Raw genomic sequence first — 489 nt, 5'->3', positions numbered from 1 at the left:
GTCTCAAAGTGGGTTCCTTGTCATCGAATTTTAATTTCTAATTTAATAGACATTGTCTCATATAAATAAATAGTTCAATAATTAGCTTTCAAATATTATTCATGACATGTTATCACTTGTTACCTGTTTTTGTCCACATTATATTTTTATTACTTTGGTTCAGTCTGTAAAAATTAATCTTTAATAAATGGTAATCCTAGTATTTGTTTTAACTCCAAAAACAAGTAAACCAAGATATTTATATGGATATAAATGTTGAAGTCATGAACCAGACACATTCAAAACTGAGAAGGGGAGATGTAAGAATTAGATTTTGATATATTTTTCACCATTATTAGTTACATCACTGCAGTAATTCAACAGGATTTAATCTCACAAACTTGAACCTGATGTTAGCAAGCAACTGTAACCTCCAATCAACAGTTGTGTGAGATAACTTAAATAGGGTCTGGCATGGCCTAGTGGTTGCTATTATTATTATCATTCTCA

Source organism: Limulus polyphemus, unplaced genomic scaffold, assembly GCF_000517525.1.
Source record: "Limulus polyphemus unplaced genomic scaffold, Limulus_polyphemus-2.1.2 Scaffold801, whole genome shotgun sequence".
Taxonomy (NCBI): Eukaryota; Metazoa; Arthropoda; class Merostomata; order Xiphosura; family Limulidae; genus Limulus; species Limulus polyphemus.
This window is presented reverse-complemented; position numbering follows the sequence as displayed.